Source organism: Gavialis gangeticus, unplaced genomic scaffold (genome assembly GCF_001723915.1).
Source record: "Gavialis gangeticus isolate Ggan-Ray unplaced genomic scaffold, GavGan_comp1, whole genome shotgun sequence".
In the NCBI taxonomy this organism is placed as follows: Eukaryota; Metazoa; Chordata; order Crocodylia; family Gavialidae; genus Gavialis; species Gavialis gangeticus.
The window spans coordinates 14,970,674-14,991,385 of NW_017729019.1; positions in this window are offsets into that span (position 1 = coordinate 14,970,674).

A 20,712-nucleotide genomic window follows, 5' to 3' on the forward strand; every position below is an offset into this window, starting at 1 on the left:
CTATCTGCTGGGATAAAGCTGGTGTTGGACATGGGTGGGTGCGGCCAGGAGATGAGCAGGAGAGATAGGCAGACAGGTTTTGCCTTTGTGCAAGGTAAGCACTTGTGTGCAGTGCCTAAGAGCAAGCGCCCCATAACACCTGGGTTCCTTCTTTGTATGACTGAGCAACAAGAGAGCTCTTAATGCCCTGCACCTGGCGTTCCTAGCACACCAGCAGCTCCTCCTGCCACCACTCATCCCACAGCCGTCCCAAATCAGCTCTTCTCCCTTCCTTTCTACTTCCTAAGCAGTTAAGGGAAGAGGATTCCTTTGAATTCCCTGCTGTCCTCATTGTGAGCTTAAGTAAGGCCAGAGACAGCTGCAAGGAGGCATTTCTGTAGTAATGACAGAATTTCCCCGTCTCTGCTTGGGTCAACCAAACAGGGTGCTTAATTTCAAAGCAAATGGTGAATCAGAGTGGGAAAGGACCATGTTGTAGTGGTTTGGTGTTCTGGGGGGAGTGTATTTTCCCAAGCAGGAAAACCAAAGCAGTGTCATGGCATAATAGCATGACACACTACAGCGCTGGTAAGAATGAGATCTTCGTGATCTGCTCCATGGCTGATGCAGTGTTGCAACTCTCACAATTTTTGGCATTGTTCATAAAGTCTGCCCTTTGGGAATCAGAAAAACTTAGTTCTTTCATACTATCTATCTATCAAAAATCATAAGAGTTGGCAATACTGCTGATGAGAAGGGCAAGCGTTACAAAATGTTCTTGCTTTGTGGCACCATAAGGATTGGTAATAGCTGATGATGGTAGATACTGTTCCATGTAGCACATATATGGCGTCTCATGTCACCGGGTTGCAGACTCATCTTCTGTATGAAGAGGAAGATTATTATGACTACTGTTTGCTTGCATTGTGGTAGCATCTAGGATGGTCTTGTGGTCTTTGGTGCAGGCAGTGGGCTGAGGTAGAACAAGATGATGATCCTGGTCCTGGAGAACTTGTGATCTCAGTACAAAGTGGTAGATGGATAAAAGAGACAGCAGAGAGCAAGGAAACAATGCGACAATATTGGCTACTGCTAGGAGTTTTCTATGGGGATTTCAAGGGGAAAGAGCTTTTTGCCTCTAGCGACGACCTGTAGCAGAGCCTGGGTTTTGGGTAACCCCTGCATGATTTTGGAACAAGGCCCTGATCCTGATTTTGCTGCTTTGGTCTCTCTCTAAGGTGCTTTAGTCACCTCAGATAACAGCTCAACTCTGTGCACAAGAGAGGGCTGTGCTGGTTCTTAAATTGAACAAGAAATGGAACAATGTGCTAATGTCCAAGGGTTTTGGGAAATGTTCTTCGCTGATGAAAATGGGGATGTTTTGGCACGGGTGGGTTTCCAGGGAATGGGACCTTGGAAGGGGCAATGGTGTGCTGTATTCATCTGCTAGATGTCTCTCTGCTGCACAGAGTTGTAACAGGGCCTTAGTGCCTGGCACTGGGGAGAGGCTAAACCCTGTGTAGAAACCTCTTGGTCTGCAATTAAAATTGTGTCATATAATGGCACTTCCTATTGCAGAAGGGCTGTGATTCCACATGCCTTCATTGGAAGTCTCTTCCGCCTGTTTCTATGGACTGTTTGTCCTGGTCCGACCTCTGACTTTATTGCACGCTCCAGGATTTTGCTGATTTTAGACATGCATTGCTTGCTCTAGGGTTTACTGTAGTCCTTGCTGTCTGTTGCAAACTTTCGGCTGAGGCTGGAGATTTTTCAGGACCCTGCACAAAATGTGTTTCTGAGACTACTGCGTACCTCCCTTCTATCACCCACAGGGTCCTTCTTTATATCCCAAACTGCCAACCACCTCTTCCTCACTTGCTGCCCCAGCCCATCATGTTGGGGAGAGTGCTACTGCCCCTGTTCGTGAGCCTCAGTGACATCTAGGCACTCTCTATATGGGCTGGAGCAGAGATCCTTAACCAGGGTGCTGTGCAACGTTTGCGCTGTTAGGTGGCAAACATGATTCAGGTGATCAAAACAGAGATTTCAAATCAGAATCCATAGTGTAAAAACCATTCTGGCCTGTTGGGGCTTTCTGAGCTCTTTGCAACTGAAGAATTCCCCTGTTATTTTTCTGCCAGCTCTTTGTTTTCACTCGTATTTTTGCTACTTTTTCTGAGGGGTGCCTTGTGTCTATCAAGGGGTGCCTTAAGTTTTAAAAGGGCTGAGAGCCACTGGACTAGAGAGAAGATGGTGGGACCCTAATTCCCATGGCCTTGTGGCAGGCAGGTGGGGAACCTGTAAGGTATACCTACACCATGTTTCCAAAGCTACTGCAACTCCTGCTGTTGCATATGCCATGCCTGTCCACTTGCTTCTTCAAACCTGGGAATGTGGCAGTGAAGCTGCCCCCAAGCCCTGCAAAAGAAGCTGTGGGGGAGCTGCCTGTCATGCTCATGTTTCTAGGTTTGGCCTATTTGAGTGGTGTGGGGAGGGATGGTGGGTGCAAGCTTGACAGCAGCAGGGCTGGGACCCTTAGTGGTCTGTCCATGCTTTGGAGGAGAGGCTAATAAGGAAAGCTGGAGGCTTTGTGGTCCACGAAAAACCGGAGTTTCAGCCTGGTGACATCCCTGGTCACGGTGCCTGTGAGCAGGATGTGGGTTTGCTGCAGTGGGTCAGGTGTGGGGCCTGTGGTGTGGGATGCGGACAATGGGGGTCCTCTGCAGAGGGTGGAGGCTCTCACACATTGCCCTTGTGCAGTCTCAAGTTCGCTGCACATGCTGAAGTCGACTGCACTCTCCAATCTCCTCCATCCATCATGAGAGCAACTCCGTGGGAGTTTACAGGATTGCAGTTTACCTTTCTGAATGGCTCCTAGCCTTGATTAATTGTTTGCTTAGCAACTGCAAGCCTGGATATGGACGGTGGAGGTCTTGCCTCCTACGGGAGCATCACGACAGAGCAGGCTGGGGAGGGCTTCTCAGCGTGACTCAGAAGGAGAGAAAGCTCGTATGAGAGATTTTAAAGAAAACCCCTGGGCCTTTGGCCCAAGAAGAAAGCCTGAAAACTCAATGCATCCTCCTCATGAGATGGAGGGTTTCAGTCTCAGGGTCCGGAGCCTTGTGTCATCTTTGCGTGCAACCATGTGCCCTTGGGTGCAGGTGTTCCCTGGGGGGAGCTGTCGGGTCTCTGCTCTGCAGCATCGTACAGGTCCATCCTCCCCTCCTGGAGGCCGAGTCAATCTGTATGTGTATTTTAGTTTAGCTCTTCAAGCATCTCCCTCTGGCAGCCCCGTAGAGCTGTTCTGGTACCGGGGTGTAGCAGGATCAGATCTGTGGTGGAGTCTGGCATTGCAGCATCCAACTTTTGGTGCCTGGCCGTGATAAGGAGTTTTGAACCTGTACTCAGCTCCCTTTATAGCGCATGGGGAGCTCAAAATGGGTATCAAACCAGCCAGTGTGCTAAGCTAGAGCCGGGGAAGCATGGAGGGCAGGGGTGGTGCTTTCCATGCCCCTGGAGCTGCGCTCGGGGCTGTCTCTGTCCACTTGAGCTTCACAGCACTGACCCCCCCGTAGTCACGGGAGGCACCCATGTCCCCTCTTCAGTGCCCCGAGCTTTGTTCCTGATGGAGGAGGAAATGGTGGTGGTGGCAGGACCCATTTTATCTGATAGCCTGGTCACCAGGGTACTCACTACCACCTTCTAGTCCTCCGCCATCTGCATGTTGGGAGAAGCTGGCTCCTCTCCGTGCCAGATACACTCGGAGAACATCTGGTCCTGCCGCTCGGGCAGAAGAACGCGTATGTTCTGGGGCAGGCGGAGGCATGAAGTAGGGGCCGAGCTGCTCACTTCCAGCTTGGTCCTGTAGAGCTGAGTTCTAGTCCAGCACCTCACCCCTGCTGTTATCTATGCATCAGGGGCAGCAAACCCAGCCCTGTTTCTTCAGCTCGAGCTCTCCAACCCAAGCTCAATTGAATGCAGCTCATCAGCTGCTTCTTTTCCAACTCAGCTGCTCCCTTCCCCAGTCCCTTCTGCTCTGGGCAGGGTTGTAGCCCCTGGTATATTTAGCTCTTGTCCCTGGCATGATTCAAGCTGAGCTGTGTGGGGGGAGCAGTGTTTGTGCAGCTGCAGTGAGGGACAGTTTCCACAGGAAGGAGCTGCTGGTCTTTGCTAGGCATCGCCAAGAAAGGAGTGATCTATATGCAGGGACTTGGTGCTATGAGGAATTGGCTGGGAACAAAGCCGGAACTTCAGGGGGGCTATCGAGGGCTGTGGGTGGCTTGTGTTTGTGACCCCGCCTCTGTTTCAGAGGAGCCCCAGGCCAGGATAGAGCCTTCCAGCATTGGTGCTGTGGCTGGGGCTCTTGGGAACATGGTTGGACGGACAATACCGATTGACCCCTGGAGCCCACTGCATAGAGGTCAGAAGTGTTCCCTTTAGTTAGGAGGAGGTCTGCTTCCTCCCTGACCCTCATCACTTGATGCTTCATGTATCTATCCCCACCCATGTTCATCCCATTTTACAGATGAGGAACTGAGACTCGCCCATGGTCACCCTGGAAGCGAGTGTTGGCAGGAGGCCCGGTCTCCTCCACCCCAGGGTAGTACCTGGCCTAGTGGGAAACACTTCCTACTCAGACTCTGTGCGGTATGTGTCTGATCTGAACCGGGCTTCAAATTCTGCCATTGGCCTTACTCCAAAAGGGCTGAAACAGGGCCGCGGATCCAAAAAGGCTGAAACAGGGCTCTGGCTAAGTGCTTCTGGACTGTGGGGAGGTAGGAATTTGGAGCTGCAGGTACCACATATGCACAGCTCCTATCTCGGAGATTTCAAGGGTCCTTCTATAGGGGAACTGGACCCTCTCAGCAGCATTGCTTGAGTTGCCCCCCATCAGGAATAGGTCTGGCTGAGCCCCTTGTAAACCTTCTCTATGCGTCTTCTAGTCCAAGCCCACACGAGATCACAGCTCCCCCGAAAGCCTCGGTCAGATGTAGGTCCTTGGGTCCCCCCCTCTTCTCTCTGAAATGATGCCCAGCACCTCAGCCCCATCCTTCTGGCCACATTTCCAGCTCCTGCTTGCAACGTGATGCACCATCCTCTCTGTGTGGCTCACCTTCTCCTTCCCCTCTGCTCAAAGCACAGTGGGTTGGGGAAAGAGAGGCTCAAAGCTGGGGAGCGAGAGCCGCTTGCTGGGATTGAGGGCAGCCTGTGACCTCTCAGTGTCAAATTGCCCTTAAATTAGATCTAAGCCCTGGCTTCAAGGAAGAGGCTTCAAAGACCCGCTCTGTGACTCTTTGGTGAGTGCTCCTGTTAAAGAGCCAGCCTGTCCCAAATTCACAGCGATGGCTGCAAATGCTGAGCTCTGAAGCTTAATGCCCCTTGTCTTCCCCAACACAACTTTCAAGGCATTTGCAAAGGCTTGGGAGCTGTGTCCTACTCTTTAAAAATGGGCCAAACCAAATCCTGACTTAAGTGCCCCAAATAGAAGTAGCTGAATTTTGCTAGTGCTCTTGTGCTTGGAGCTGCCTGCACACAGTGAGTGAGGGAGGGTCACTGAATTAGACCAAGTCCTTGGAAACAATACAGAGAGATCACATTAGCTGCGATGTGGAGGTTAAATGACCTGGCAAAGGTCACATGGCGAGTCTGTGGCAGACCGGGGAGTGAAGTCCAGGTCTACTGTCCCAGGCTGGTAACTTAACCATGAGTCCACCCTTTCTTTTGAGTGTAGGGTTCCTTTCTCAACAAAATCTTCTATGTAAGTTCCTCAAACCAATCTCTGGGCACCTGGTCAAAGCCACAGACACAGGATTGCAGACTGTTGAAATGCAGCCACTGCTGGGGTGCAGTATAGCAGCTCTCTAACAGTACCCAGCCATACCACACTAGTTCTGGTGAGGCAGTGAACAATATTCCCCTTTGCTTCCCCTGTGGTTTCGGTGCATGCAAGACCCCAAGCCACCCTTTGGCTCCAAGTCAAGGTTAGCACACTTGATTTTTTTTTGCAGTAAGTGCCAGGGGATCTTTGGTGACCAGGGGCTCAGGTTTCAGGCAAGATTGTGCTTCCAGCAGCACGGAGTGATGCGTGGTGAGGTCTCCTCCCACTGGGCACCAAATCTTTTGTCCCCCACGGGAAGGGAAGTGTCTACTTGGTACCCAGCATTGCTACCTGCAGCAGCTGGTTTGTTAAATTTCCCTTGCAGGGTCTTGCCTAGGTGTTAGATGTGGCTGGATCCTGCTTAGCCTGTGAGACTGCAGCCCTACAAACAACCCTGCTACTACCACCCCAGTTCCATGCTTGGAGCCTGCACGTCGGGCAGATACGTGCTGCCACAGCCCGTCTCTGCCGGTGCCTGGGCCTCTCCTGTTCCTTGCCCACGTCTCTGTCTCCTGTTGTCAATGTGTCTGGCTCCTGCTACTGTCCTCTGGCATCTGCTCCTGCCGTCAGACTTTCTGGCACGGGCCGAGTCCACTGTGGCTTTCCCATATCCTATTGCTGGCTCAGGTCTGCTTCCAAATGGGGATGTCTCCAGGTCCCTTCTCAAGGGGCTGAGTACTGTTTGGCAAGTCGTGTCCTGCATTTCCAGGTAGCCCCACAGCTTGGCTGTGCCCACATTACAAGGGGTGGGTGTGTGGACCCCAGGTAGACCCTTGCTAGTGGGCTCTGGCCCTTAGTTTGATGCAGTCCCAGCCCGCTTGAGAGCAGGCAGGGTCCGTCCTGGAGGCAGCAGTCTCTGCTGTTCTGCAGGGGCCTGTGCCCGGGTGAGAGCAGATGCAGGGGGCTGGATCCAGGGGAAATGCTGCCTATGCCTGGCTCTCCCCATTCCTCTTTCCCACCACAGCCCCCTCCGAGCTGCCTCCTGGGGCAGGGGGCAGCTGCAGAAGCTGTTGTCAAAGGCAGGGCTGTTCTTCTTGGCTTGTCCCCCCAAATGCACCAGCCTCTTGTTTTAATCCTTGGCAGCTGCCATGTCTGTCTTTAGTTTGCAGCTCCAGGACCTCCTGCTTTCAGAACAGCTGCTCAGTGCCTCACTTCTTCGCCTCCCTGCTTTGCTTGGGGTCCCAGGACACCAAAGCCCCCAGGTTGTTTCTCCTTTGCATGGACGGGCCAGGTCTCCCTAACCTTAGTGCTGCCTCTGTTTCAAGGGAGGTTCATGCCGATGGGGAAAGCAGAGCAGATGTGAGAGAGTGGAGGGCTCCATGCTCACAAGGCAGGATGGTACCCCCAGCCCCTACTTCAGGGGTACCGATCCCATGACCAAGGGACTCTGTTTCACATGGTGGAGCCTGGAGGCTAGCCCGGATCGGGGCCCTTTGTGCTGGGCACTGTGCATACCCATCACAGGAAAACCTCCCCACCCCATCGACTCAAACCCAAATCAACAGAGGGGTCATTGAGCCTTGCTCAAGGCACAGGGAAATCGGTAGCAGAGGAGGAAGGACTTGAACCTGGACCTCCTGAGGACCAACTCGGTGCTCCTCTGTGCCTTGCCGGTACCTGCCTTCATGGCTCTGTGACGTGGCGCTGGTAGAACAAAGTGGGGGGCAGGGATCGCTGCAGCGCTGTTCTCACCGCTATTGCTCACCTGTCAAGCAAATATAATGAAACTAATGAAGCACGGAGCACCTCCTGGCACATGCAGCCATGCTCGACTGACTGCAGCCTGAGTCACGCCTGCTGCTGGGGGCTGGGGGGGCGGCATGCGTGGATTGGGGCAGCTTCAAGTTACGTGGCTCTGCTCATCCTGAAGTACCAGGGGGTGAGGTGTAGTATAGCTAGGCTCTGAGCTGAGCCTGTGTACAGTGTGAACTCAAAATGAGAATCCCCCCCTGCAATGTATCTGCCCTCACTGAACTCCTGGGGACCCTTGCTAATGGCTCGTGCTCCTTCTATGCCCCTCTCTGGCCCCTCTTGGTGCTGGGCAGCCTGCTGGGATGCTGTCTTAGGTTTCCATCGTGGATGCGTTGCCCTTTATTTCCCCTCCCCTAGCTCCTGTCCTGCCTCTGTGCATTGCATCTCCTTTCTCCCTGCTCCCTCTCACCCCCTAAGGAAGGCAGTGGGTCAGGTGATGGGTAAGGAAGGGGTTGCCATGCAGAACATAAAGACATAGGTCACTCGAAAGGGGGTTGGAGGCTGGAAGTTCAGGCCTATTTGTCTTGATTCCTGCCTGCCATGCAAACTGCTCTGCTGGAATTGGTGAGAAAGCACCAGGTCCTATATGCGGGTATGATGTCCCTTTTTTCCAGTGACTCTGTGGACCGGTCTGTACTGCCCCCTGTGTCATCCCTTGGGATGTGCCTGTGAAGCATGGCCTCTCTGCCTTTGCCAGCTCCCAGAAACAAGGCAAAGCAGTCCTCTTGGAGCAGCTGTGGGTGCATGCCAGAAAGTGGCACTAGCCTCTTAAGATGGCTGTATCGCCTCATTCTGGGATCTGGCGCCTGTAGGATAGGTGGGACGAGAGAGACCGTGCTTCATGGCAGGGCTCCCAGGCAGGGCGCAGAAGCAGCATGGATGCGTCTCACTGGGCTTTGGATCTGACCTGTAATATCAGGGGTGGATGTGGTTCGATAGCAGTAAAATGCCCATCTTCTCCCTTATGCTTTTGTGTCTGTTTGCCCTCTTTGTGGGAAGGCCGCCCTCCAGTTGTGTTACAAAGGCTTGTGCTGTGTGGTGCCGTGCCATGGTGAGACACAAGCGGTGGGTTGTGTTCCTACCCACTCCCTAGGTTCCTGCTAACAAAGTCCCAGGGGTCCTTGTAGATGCCAAGGCTCACCCATGCTAACCCTTACTTCCTTAAGCCTTGTGCGTCTGGGAGGGCAGGCTGGCATCTCTTTTGCCCTGTGCGTTAGCAGTGGATTCAGTTGGAAAGGCAGTCCCTGTGTTTTGGAGCAAAGGGAGAAGCAGAGTGAAGCCAGCTGCATCTGAGCTGAGCCCTGTCAGTTGGAAAAATCTGAGCTGAGCCCTGTCATCTCTTCCTCCTTCCCCAAATTGTATTGATTTTGATATAAAAGTCTTGTCTAAAGATCACTGGGATACAAATGGATATTACATCTGCTGAGCATCTGAGGAGTGCCATGTGCCCGAGGCAAAGAAACTTTTTTTTTCTCTTTCTTCTTTAACTCCTCATCCAGATCTTGCTTGCAGAGGGCAGCAGAGAGATCAAAAGGGGTGTGGACAGACATAACCATTATCCCGGTATAGGTGTGAGTTGATAGACACTGCTCCAGTGTAACTTATGCCGGTGAAATGTAATATGGATAGAAGCACAGCTCAGCTGCTGTAGCTTTCAGCCTGCTTTGTTCAGGTCTAAAGTTACAGCAATTAAGCTCAGTTGGACCGGTATAGGGGTGGACTGGCATAACAGTTGCATGTCAGAACAGCTGATATCTGCACGCCTTCCTCCCCTTCTAAAGTAATTTAAAGTCATGCATGTCTATAGCCCAGGGCTAAGTCTCTTTGCTAAGAGCACTTGCTAAATTGGGAATGCCAACATACTGGGCAGACAGATGCCTTAAGTGCAGCTCTGCTGGCAAAATGTATGTTGGTGTAGTGTAGCTGCCCTCTGTGACAAGCTGTGCTGGTTGGGGGTGGCTGGCACCTCTTCCCACTCCTCTTTGTGACATAGCTATGGTGGGAGAAGTCTGTAGCGTGGACCTGGCCTATACACGAGGGGTTTCCAGATCCAGTCTCTGATGTGAAGGGGTTACCCACCTGTGTACAGCATGGAGCAAAGCAGGTCACCTCCCCTCCACCCCAGGCTCCAACCCCCCGATGGCTGCCATTTTCCTGCCCAAGCTCCGAGCAAGGTTTCATGGGTTCCTCTGAGGTTAATACCACCGAACCTTGTGACTAGGAAGATTAGACAGATTTGGGGAGGAAAGGGGCATTGGTAGCTGCTGAGCCTCTGAATCAGAACTTCCTAGACCTCAAAAGGCTGCAAGTGAGAGAGGAGCAGTGGAAAAACCCTGGCCGTACCCAGTTCACTCTCCCTTTCAGCAGTTGCTCTCTGCCCTGGCGTGACAGAGGAGATCAGGCAAGATGGTCCTATGGGCTGACCCAGAAAATGAGAGTTCTTGTGTTGCGTACGAACCCGAGTCCTCCCCGAACCCAGAGGAGATTCATAGCCTGGCTTCAAGGTGCAGAGATGTTGGAGAAGGTGCAGGGGATCTCTGTGTGATGTCCTGCCTACTTGCATGTCTTGCCCCAAGTGCCAAACTGGTCACCTGGTGGTGAAGTCACACTCTCCAACCAGCTGGAGACGGACATGGTGGGGGTGGCATCCCAGGAGTGGGTTCCCCTCTGCAATTTGGTGAGAACTAGTGGGTGCTCTGATGGTCCTGGGCCTGTCTTGTGGACAAACCCAGAGAAATGACTGAGCTTCTCCTCATTCATCCAAGTGGAGGGACTGCTGGATCCTGTGCCCACCTCTGCTCTTGGGGAGCTGGCAGATGGCTGCTGACAAGGTGGGGGGTTACCCTGCTGCAGCAAAAGGCAACATCTGCTTTGACATAATTCCTCTGTTACCACATTTCATCTCCCCCAGGAGACGGGGACCACTCGCCTCCAGATGTTTCATGCAAATCAGAAGTGATTTGCTATTGTGCTTCCAGGTGTCATCTGCTCTTTGGAGAAGGGGCCTCAGTCAGAGCCACAGCTCTGGACTCGAGGAGGTTCAGGACAGGGCCTGCTGTGTGGTTTGGCCGCAGTGTGATGCCTAAGAATACAGCCGGCCTTCTACTTCCGTGGATAGAAGAAAAGGTCCTCCTGATCAAACAAGACAGGCAGATAATGGAAACACCGGTGTTACCCCTGTCTTAGAGATGGGAAAACTGAGGCGCAGAGATGGAGCGACTTGGGCAAAGGCATGGAGGAAGCACAGCAATGACTCGGCTCTCCTGGGTTCCTGTCTTAGCCGTGAGCTCATGCTGGCTATCTGGGTTTGGCTCTGCAGGTTGACGATGATCGCTGGCTGGTGCATGGAGTTGACTCCTGGATTGACATTGCTTTGAAATCTGTATCCTTCACCATGGGGCCTCTCTCTCTCTCTCTCTCTCTCTCATTTTTGACTTCTCAGCAAGTCTCTGAAACCCTGGCCTTGGTGACGCTGGAGCCATTTGAAACCACGTGCAACCCCAGCTGAAGCTGCCTTTTTATCCTGGATCACATTGTGTATAGATTTCTCCAGATCATTTTTCATTGCTGGGTGAAAACCAATCCATCATGCTGTTCCTTACCTGTCTCCAGTGGCTCTTTGTCTGACTTCACGCCTCCACATCCTCGTGTGGTTACGCACAGATCTCTCCCCCCTTGCCTGGTCCTTGGCCGCCGGGGCTCAGCAAGGAGTCTCTTAGGTGTGCATTACAATTGACTCATCCTCCTTATTCCACTGCGCATACAGGGATTTCTTTCCAGCACAGGTTTTTTTTTTGCAGCTCTTGCCATTGCTAGCATTGATAATTGAGCCCAATAAAGCAGGCTTTTGTTCTCCTGAATTGTACATGAGATGCATGCTCCCGTAAGAGAAGAAGGTGTCGACTGGTGATCTCTCTCTTTCTCTCACATACACATGTACACACACATGCTCCTCCAAGTTCAAGGCAAGGCCTGGCTAATTAAGGCAGACCTTTTGTCAGAGGCAGTTTTTTAATTGGCTTATGGTGTGAAGAACCGTGAAATCTGGGCCATGTTTTATTATAGTTCATCTTGCTCCAAACAAGACAGGAGCAATTAAGCTCACGCTGTCATTTTAACTCGGCTCTGTTCAATGCAAGGGTTTGTTTTTATCCCCCGAGAGAGACGATGTAACCCTCTAAGACCAAAGTCAGGGGTATTTTTATTCTCTGTACCCACCTATTTTGGGAGGCAGCTCCCCTCTTTGGAAGCTTTCCTGGCTCTCGGCTGGCTTTTAGCAGTGCCTGGGATGGGGGGTCCTGGTGTCAGCATCTGCTGAGCGGAAGTGTGCTCCAGAACTGATTGTGTTTTTATGCCTAACCTAAAATGTAGAGCTTGCATGATTGTAACTCTTTTGGTGAGAGGTGTGGTGTTCTATTTTAACAGGTAAATTGGTACAACCCCTATGCTGAGAGCAGGTTCATGGACACAAAGGTGCCTCATAATGATGCAATAGTCTTGGAAGGAGCTTGCAGCCATGTTGGTCCAGAAAAGAGGCAAAGACTTTGGGGTGATAGCTTTTACTGGACCAGTTTGAGAGATCTTAGATGAGCTTTTGGGTACAAGACCTGTGTGGGTCTAGCCCTCATCATGAGGACTGCAGACATGATATGGGTTTGTGTTATCTTTCTTTGTGCTGGTATAAATGCAGACACACCAGGAAAACTTGCAAAGAAGAATTTTTCCAACTATTTTAGTTGATCTAATAAAAGATATTGGATTTACCCAAAGAACCTTGTCTGCTGATGTCCTTAGACCAACACGGCTACAGCCTATATCCCTGGAACACCAGGAGCAAGTTATACCAAGCTATGGTGTCTACAGCTCTACTCTGATCCTACCAGGGCAGTAGGCTGCTCAATTTAAACAGTTTATTGCTGCCTCCCCTGCTACCGATTGCTGGGTGCTGTGATGGTGCACCACGTGGCTAGCTAGCTGCTTTGGATGCCAGTGCCAAGTGTCTTCATCCTGAGCTCACTTTGGAAACAGGAGATGACTAAGCTGATGCTGTGTTGTCTCCCTGGCCAGGTTTCTACCCCTTCCACATCAAGGTCAAGCCATCATGGTGGCTGTGATTTGGTGTTACCCCTCATTTACATCCACCCAGGTCTGGGACTGGCAGCTCTGAGGAGCACAAAGCCTTTCTGCTCATCTCAGGTTTGGGAATGGTGACTCTGAACCCTAGTGATAACTGTTGCTGGTTTGAAGGAAGGGGCAGTTAGCTGTTTCCCAGCTGATCCCTTAAGAAAAGTAATGGCGAATGTTTCCCACCTGCTTCTCAGGCCACTTAGATCAGTGGTTCTCAACCTTTTTTGTACCAGGACCCACCTGTAAACACTGATGGCTAGTGCCCCTCACTCCCGACCCGCTGCCCCCCAGTGTGTGGGGTAAGGGGCTGGTGTGTGGGGAATGGTGGGTGGCCCCAAGCAGCTCCTTGCAGGATGGAGCTGTGCCAGCCTGCAAGGGAAAAGTCACGGTTTCCCATCTTTCTCTCCTTTAAAAGAGAATCCATTTTTAAAGCTTGTTGATCCATTTTTACAGTTTGTCCGTGACCCGTTCATATATTCTTGTGACCCACTTTTGGGTCACGACCCATGGGTTGAGAAACACTGGCTTAGATCACACCTCTTCCAGCAGCCCCCTCGGCAACTCCTGACTCTCTTGCCACTCGTCAATACAGAGGAATTGTCTGCTGCTGAAAGCCGATGGCGTGAAACCAATTTGCTGTTACGTTGAAATGAAAGCCCCAGGGCTGCGGCTACAGCCGGAGCCTGCGTGCAGGGACAGAGTGGGCAGAGGTAGCTGTGCCCTGTGCCGGTGTCCCTTGTCCCTGCCTGCCCCTCCCTTGCTGTCACAGCCACTCTGCTCTCCTGAAAGCATCAACTGCGCCGGCTTCTTCCCAAAAGGCGTGGGGTGCAAGAAGGCCCCAGGGTTTCAGGGAGCTGGTGGGTTGGGGTGGGGGCTGCATGTCACTTTTGGTTAAGGGGAGTAGGGGCAGCTGCCAGTGCAGTCTGGGGGCATCTTGGAGGCCCAATGCTTTCTGGGGTAAATGGGTTCCCCTCCACCTGCAGAGACTTACAGTAGCCCCCTCATTGTAGCAAACCTATGTGGTCTTGTCTCCTTCTTGCACAAATAAGTGTTCCCTTCCCACTGAGCCCTTGTCAGGGCAGCATGGGACTGGCCCACAGTCCCTCCCCTGCTTTTCCAGAGCAGTGCAGGGTTGTGGCTCAGCCCCAGCCTGGCCATTGCTCTGGGTGGATGCCATCCGAGTCTCCACGGCTGCTTTGGGAGGTGTCTGGTGTCTGGAGTGCAGGCTCCTGACCAGCTCTGGAAAGAAAGTAGAAGCTTCCTCAACTGGGGTGTCCCCTGGCATCCAGCCAGCTTGTAGAAACAGGCAGGGGAGATGGCAAGGTGGAGACGGAGATGGTTATGGTGGCGTGTGGGCCTTGGTGACAGCAAGGATGCTGGAAAGGAGGGCTTGAGGCCGCTGTGCCTGGCATCTGGCCGACTCGCTGCTGTGAGCAAGGTGGGTTGCAGCCAGCTCCGCACTTTGATTTTTCTGTGTGATGCATTTCCTCCTGCTGCTTCTAGGGTACCCTGTTCTGGCCCCTCCAATCTGCTCCTAGATCCAAATGCCCCAAAGTGAGGCAGGGTCCCGAATCCTCTGGGGCAGCAGGACACAGAGGTGTATTGGCCAAATGGCTCTCGTCTTTCTGTGAGCCTGGACTGGAAACCCAACTCTGGATGCATCCGATATTGTGAGTGGCTCAAGCTCGCTGCTCTGAAGTAGTTGCTGTAGCATCAGGGTATCCCAAACTGGGCTGTGGATTTGCTATGGGTGGGAGGCCGTTGGGTGCTGCTGATAGACGCGTGGAGCAACATCCAAAATCTCTGGAGCTGGTGAACCCGGCTGACCACGCAGCTCTTTATTTGGGGGTCATGCAGACAGTTCTTCCTTCTCCCCCCCAGTCTTATAAAAGATTACTCCTGTTGTTCTTGATTTGGTTGCTAATGGGCATAATTGTATCCAGCCCCTTGTGAAATCCAGGAATAGGATTGGACTCTGGACTGGGTTTGGCGGAGAGAAAGAAAAGACAGACTTAGCAGCCTTATGGACTTGCAAAGCAGCCCTTTAATCAGGAGCAGAAAAATGGGAGTCAGTATGTCCTCTTGGGGTCTTCTCAGAAGCTGTCGGGGTCAGGGGAGCATTATCCAGGTGCTTGGACTTGTCATAGTTTTGGCATCCACTGGTGAAGGCAATGTGTTCGCTTGGGACCTGATTGCAGAGGAGGGGCTTGTGTTATAGCCCCAGCCAGGGATCCTCTAGCACCTCTGCGCTACTAGCTCTGGAGGTCCCTGCTTCAATCCCTGGTGCATTGGCCAAGATGAAAGCTGTCACAGTCATGCCTGTGCCTCCCCCAGGTGGTGTCCACACCTGGAGTAAGAGGGAGTCTTTGCTCCAAAGAGCCGTTCATTTCAAGTGCTATGTGCATGGTAATAGTATGAGAGAATCCAACTGCCTGGCCAGACTTACCAAGGTAATTGCTTACGGAGGTACACAGGCTGACTCCTTCATGCAGCCACTAAGCTCTTTCTTCCTGGGACCTGTACTCCTTTTTCCCTGTTCTGTGCACCTCTTGGCAGCCAGCACTTTAAATTAGCAGCCATCAAAACAGGGAGGGGCAACCGAGGCATGGAGGGCTGCAGTGATTTATCCAATATTGCCCAGCAGGGCTGTGGCAGAGTCCCAGGGCAGTACCCTGTTCACTGGTCTATGCCACCTCTGTCTTGGGTCTCTCCCTACACCCTGTTACTCTCACTTGCTGGCATTTCCTTACAGATGCCAGTCAGGAACTCCAGCAGGGTGGAAGATGTTGCTTCAGGGAAGCCATTTTCTTTTTAAATACAATATTTTAAATTAATGATTAATTGAAAACTTGTTTAACTATTAAAGCAGCACAGTGCAATGAATAATGGATGTATGTTTGCAATGCAGCTTTGGAGCTGCCCAGCAGGCATGCACATTGGGTTTTCGTGGGTCATGCATTGATTATTTTTATGGGCTCTTATCCTTTTCCCCACTCTCTGACACCTGGGAAGCTCCTGGATTGTTTTATATTAGTACTGTCATAGCCATACAGGGGCCCACTTAGCAAAGGCTTTAGCTTACGCACATGCATAGTCTTATAAAATCATAGAAAAGTAGGGCTCAAAAGGTCACATTTAGTCCAGCTTCTCCCCCTTAGTCTACAGCCTGCCTCCTTGTCATAGAAGGAAGTCAGGTTGGTTAGGCATGACTTGCTCTTGGTGAATCTATGCTGGCTGTTCCTGATCACCTTGTTTTCTTTGGTGATTAGAAATGGAGACCTTGAGGACATGCTCCATGATCTTTCCAAGCATCAAGGCCAGACTGACTTGGTTTGTATTCCCTGGATCCTCCTCTTCCCTTTCTTACAGATGGGCACTATATTTGTCCCTATCCAGTCATCTGGGTCCTTACCCAACCTCTATAAATGATCAAAGTTGGTAGCTAATGTCTCTGGAATTACCTTGGCTAATTCCTTCAGTGGCCTAGTGTGTATCCCATCCAGTTCAGTTGACTTGAAAGCATGCAGGTTTGCTAAATAACCCCTATGCTGTTCTTCAACTACTCTAGGCTGCTTGTCTCCTTCCCCAGCTTTGCTGCCAGCTGCACTCATGTGGTAGCTGACTTGATTCATGAAGCAAGGAGGGTATTAAATGCTTCAGCCTCCTCTCATCTTCCATAACTGAATTGCCTTCTGCATTCAATGAGGGGCTTGTGCTTTCCTTAGTTTTCCTCTGTGCACTTCAGAAAGAGACCAACTTTTTGCTTAAAGTCAAGTCTTAAATCACTTTGAGCTGGGGTTGTCTGCTCAGCCTTCCTGCTTTGTGTGAATGGTGGTTAAATTGGGAAAACGCAGAGAAGGGTGTTCTCCGTCCTCTGCCTAAGAGGAAATGGGCTTCCTAAAGTGCAGTCTTGCACACTCATCCTATTCCCAGCACTTTTGGTTGGTGGTACCTCGAAGTCAAGGATGGCGTCCGTCGGGCTTGATGGGTCCTCAGGTGAGATTCACAGCCCCAGGTTGATCTCCTTCTCCGTCCTCCACACAGTACAAACCTAAGAGTGCGAGGAGAAGGAAACACAGTTTTAAGACAGCTGATCTCATGTTAAGAGCTATTTGTTTAAGACACCCACAGGTAAACTCTAGTCTCACTGAAAGCTAGTCTTGCCCTGAGCCTCCATGGGTATCTGTAATATAGTAGCCCCAACATACTGCAGCTGAGACTGGGTAGTGTGCTAGGTGCAGTACAGACCTCTGATAAGAGATGGTCCCCATTGCAAAGACTTTACAGATGAGACGGGCAAAGGATGGAAGAAATGGAGATGGCTATGCCCATTGTACAAATTGGGTGCAGCATGTGGAGAGCAGGGGGTTAAGAAATTTTGGTGGCTCCCCTGATCAGAAGGTTCTGGTGGGACATAAGGCCTTGATGGACCCTTTCGTCCCCTCCCATTTTCTATGCAATATGAGTGCAGAGGCCATTTGAATGGGACAGAGGTTTTGTAAGGGCACTGGGACACAGAGTAGTGGGACTGCGAAGGGGAAGGAGCTAAGGTTGGGGGAGGCTGGAAGCTGGGGAGGAAGAAGGGGAAAGGGGGAGCCAATGGAGGAGGAGGGAAGATGCTGCAGATGGATGCCCTTGGAGGCCTGGGCAGGGAGGATGGCGGGAACCTGAGACTGGAAGAGGGGTCCGGGGAGGGTGATGGACTAGATCTGAGAGCCAGGGGCTGGAAATGAGGATGAGGGTATGACTGGGACTTGCTGGGGATGGGCAGAAAGGTGCTGGGAGGGAAAACTGCTTGGGCAAGGAGTCTTGGACCAAAATGAGAAGCCTGAGCAGTGGGGACTGGGGCTGGGTGGGTGAGGGGCCAGAGCTGGGGTGTGGGGGGAAGAATATTGGGTCAGGGGAAAAGGTGTATAGGATGGCAGGATGACGCAGGACGGTCTCCTTGCTAGGAGTCGAATGCTCCCTTGGCCAGCTAGATCCTGTTGCTGCCTGTGTCATGTGGTCCTGCGTGATCCTGGCCCAGTTATTTAAGGCAGCTTTCCCCATGTGGGCACAGACTGCGATCCTTTTTCCTGGGTGCTGACATGAGAACCTGGGGGCAGATTTGCAGAAGAGCTGAGCCTTGCAGGCACTCCTGAACGCCAACAGAAACTGTGCTGTGAGTGGTTCAAGTGTTTTATACTGGGGAAAGTACAGGGATCCCAAAAGGGCAGCCCAAATCAGTGGGCCCTTCTAGCCTCCACCTCCCTGTGCCCTGGTGCCTGTCACTAGAGTGGGGACAGACCCACCTCCATGCCTCCCAGATAAATTAATATTTGGGAAGCTCGCGGAAGAGCGCCACAGAGAAACCTGTGGGGAAATGAATAAGTCTGTCTTCACAGTGGGGTTTGGGTGCCATGCAGCAAACAAAGCCCAGGGCCGCGTTTGGCACACTGCAAATAAAACAGTGCATTAACGAGCTGCTCGCTAATTGATTGGCATCTATCCTGCACTCTGGGTGAGGCTGGCATCCTGTGGAAAATAAACAACCTGCAAGCATGTCATTAATGAGGCTCTGACTTAATTCCCATGTAGATGGGGTTGTACTGGGTTGGCACCGGCCACCCGAATGCTGGCTTTTCGTAGCTCTGCAGGTCCTGACTTTGCAACCTGGATCCTCTTTTGAAGGTCCTTCCTTCTGTGGCTCGCTCAGTACTAGCGGGGAGGGGAAGGGAATGGGCTGCCGCCGATTCCTCACATCCTCGCATCTGTCTGGTCTGTCCCCTGAAGGAACAGAGAGGAGATCCACTAACTGCTCCCCTCAGAAGCCAAGGCCCAGGTTGCCAGTGATTCAGTCCCCACACCTGGACCAGAGGCTTGGAAAGCTTTGTCCCCAACATGCTGCTCCTGTCTGAGAACATGGACACTTAGTCAGGTGCCTCGACGAGGGAACTGCGATCTTTGGAAAGCTCCTTCCAAGTTCGCGTCTCCACCAACCTCTCTCTTTAGGCAAGAGCGGGGATTATTGGACGGGGCAGGGAAGGCTGACTATAGAGGGGCAAGCTGCTGTGAAAGTGGGGTGGATGCAGAAGGCAGGATCCCTGCGCCTGAGGGTACGGAGTCAGCTTGGCTGCAGAGCCCAGGGGGGTGGGAGGGAGGCTCTTGTCTTTGCATCTAGATGAATGTTTCCTTGGCAGCCTTTCAGTCCCCCGGATCCATATCAATAATACCTGGTGGCTTAGTCCGAAGAAGGATGGGAGTGGTGAGAGCCCAAGGGAGGGCTGAGGAGCGAGACACGGATGGGGGTAGAGCCGCTGATGGGAGCTAATGGCGGTTCTGGGCAGTAGAAAGGGTGCAGTGAGGATTTATGCTCTGGGGAGAGGACCATGGCAAAGATAACGGGGCCTGTTTGGGCAGGAGAACGTTTAATTGCTGGGTGGGTAAAGATGGTCTGCGTTAAAGGGATGTGGAGCAGCGGGAGGGATTTTGCTTGGGCGGCATTATTTAGTGGGAAGGGGTCACTGGAGAGGGGGCTCCTGTGGGGTATTGGAGTGAGGCTGGGAGGGGGGTGGTTTCTGGGAGGGGGGCATTCATGGTGGGTGCTGTGATGGGCTGGGGGCTACTTCAGATTGCCTCCTCGTGGGCTCTGACTGGCGGCGAGGAGACGGGGGGCTGCAGCAGAGGGCTGAGGGTCTGCTGAGAGCTGCAGGGAAGTACCGGGACTAGGAGAGGGCTCAGCAGTTTCTCCTGGCCCCCAAGATCCCTAAATAGGGCATGGCACTGAAGTCTGTAACTCTTCCTGGTCCCTTTCCCCACTGAGCAGCCCTAAGGAGATGTAGGGACTGGCAGACACACTGTCCCCATGAGATCCGACCCTCCGAGCAGGAGCAGCCTGTATCCTTGCTGCCTGAGCTGTAACCACCCTCCTGTTCGGTGTTCACCTGGCGTTCATATGGTTTCATCCCAAGGGAGCAGAGAGGGGCTGATCCTGCCCATCCCCAGCTACCTTGGCGCTAGCATGCCATGTGCCACAAACCCTGGCCTGCTAGAGAGCCAGGATGAGAGAGAGGGATGGGGCCACGGGGAGCTGGGCTGCTTACAGGAGGGAGATGGATGGCTTGACTTTGCACAAAGCATGCGGCAAAAAGAAAGCAGCAGCTTATTTATCCTCGCGGACGTTTCTACTTCTCCTTGTCTTGTTCTGAGTTTAACCCTCCTGGTGCCAGGATGGCAGGGATGATGCAAGCTGCTGGGGGACCTGGTCCGAGGGCTGAAGGGTGCTGGTTTGTTTTCTCACTTGGAGGGAAGGAGGATCCCCAGTTCCTGGCTCTGGAGGGGTTGTGTTCCCAGAAGGCACGTAGGAACCGTCTACAACTTGTAGCACTTGGAGGCGGCGCTGCCCTTTCCAAGGTTGTCTGGTCTTGTGGAGTTATCCCCAGTCTTGTGGTATTATTCAGTGCATTTCCTAATAGCATGGCTTCTAGAGTGCTGTGTTTAACTGGAGGAGCCCAGCTTTTGCTGGATAGAAGTGGAAGCTCTTGCATTTGCTTGGCACCGTGTTTTGCGCATGTCCTGTGAAGTCATAATCCAGGTGGCAATGCAAATTGCCCAGCCCACACTATGAAGTGCATCATACCAGTAGCTTGGCCAAGCTCTTGGTGGTATGAGAGACCTGATGGGCCTGGGCTTGGCTACTGATTTGAGGGCCCTGAAGTGAAGAATGCATCAAGGTGCCTCCTACCTCCCCTGCTCTCCCTGCCCAGTACAGAGGCTCTTCCAGTGCCCTCCCAGAGGGAGGAGTTGGGAATGAACCTGCCTGATGCTGGGAAATGCCAACGTTTTGAAACAGCCTGATTCTGAATTACCAAAAAAAAACAGATGTCAGAATTCCTTAAACAAAGAAAAAAAGGGGGGAAGAAATTTGCTGCAAAAATTAATGGAGGCAAAATAAAAAGTGTTTCTGCATTTTAAATTTTTTTTTTTTTTTTTTTTTT